This window comes from Octodon degus, unplaced genomic scaffold, assembly GCF_000260255.1.
Source record: "Octodon degus isolate 3935 unplaced genomic scaffold, OctDeg1.0 scaffold00181, whole genome shotgun sequence".
Classification (NCBI taxonomy): domain Eukaryota; kingdom Metazoa; phylum Chordata; class Mammalia; order Rodentia; family Octodontidae; genus Octodon; species Octodon degus.
Window position 1 is genome coordinate 4,652,085 of NW_004524757.1, and position 1,372 is coordinate 4,653,456.

At 38.5% G+C, this 1,372-nt stretch overlaps 1 pseudogene; it reads left to right on the top strand.

Moving 5' to 3' along the window:
* The first annotated feature begins 206 nt into the window (after positions 1-206).
* On the top strand, positions 207-1,067 carry LOC101568113 (annotated as a pseudogene).
* Positions 1,068-1,372: the final 305 nt, after the last annotated feature.

A 1,372-nucleotide genomic window follows, 5' to 3' on the forward strand; every position in this document is an offset into this window, starting at 1 on the left:
TGCACCTACCAAGCAGGCACTTATGCCACTGAGCTATATCCCTGTCCCAGCAATCATACTTTTCTAATTTAATATATTTTTACTTTTGAAAATTAAAAACAAAACCAGAACAAAACCCAGGGGTCCTGGTACCAGCACTGCTGCCAGAGTGCCCGAGGATCATCTGTCCTGTATAACAGAGAAGCAAATATGAATTAGACAGGAGGAGAATGGCCTTAAATCAGATTTCCAGCAACAAGTGCTTTGGGGGATTGCGGAAAGTTTTTGAACATGAGAGTGTGGAGCTAAAATGTAAAATAAAATTGGCTGTCTACTTACCACAAAAGGGAGAAACTGCAAAGAACCCTACCCTGTATTGGCTGTCTGGTTTAACTTGCACAGAACAAAATTTTGTATCAAAATCTGGTTACCTTCAAGCTGCCTCAGAACATGGCCTTGTTGTCATTGCTCCAGATACCAGCTCTCGTGGATGCAGTATTAAAGGAGAATATGATATCTGGGACTTTGGCACTGGACTGGGTTTTATGTGAATGCTACTGAAGATCCTTGGAAAGCTAGTTACAGAGTTTACTCGTGTGTAAGGAGGAGCTTCCCCAACTCTTAAATGCCAATTTCCAAGTGGACTCCAAAGGACGTCTATTTTTGGCCACTCCATGGGAGGCCATGGAACTCTGATTTGTGCTTTGAAAAATCCTGGAAAATACAAATCCATGTCAGCATTTGCTCCAATTTACAATCCAGTTCTCTGTTCTTGGGGAAAAAAACCACAAAAACCTTTACTGGATATTTGGGAACAGATCAAAGTAAGTGGAAGAGTTATGAAGCAACTCATCTTGTGAAGTCTCATCCCGGTTCTCAGCTAGACATAGTTACTGATTGATCAAGGAAAAGATGACCAGTTCCTTGTAGACGGGCAGCTGCTCCCAGATAACTCCATCACTACTTGTACACAAGAGAAAATGCCTGTGGTTTTTAGATTGCAAGAAGTTTATGATCACAGTTACTACTTCATTGCCTCCTTTATTGCTGATCATATCAGACATCATGCAAAATATCTGAATGCATGAAAAACTTCAGATGAAGGAATCTCTTCAAGATTATAAAAGTTAAAGGAATTGCTGAGAAAAAAAATCATTAAATACATGATTTCATAGTGCTAAAAGATTCCTTCCACCATTGAATTACATTCTGATTGAATAAATAAAATCTGCTGCTGATTTTAAGTTATTTTAGCAGTGTTCACATAGGAAACTTACTAATTCTCTTTTGCTGTCATTTGGAAATCTTTGTATATTAATCTCAAGACACTGAATATGAGTATACTGCTGTTCTTATCATAGAATACTAACTGTGGAACAGAACGCATAAAGCT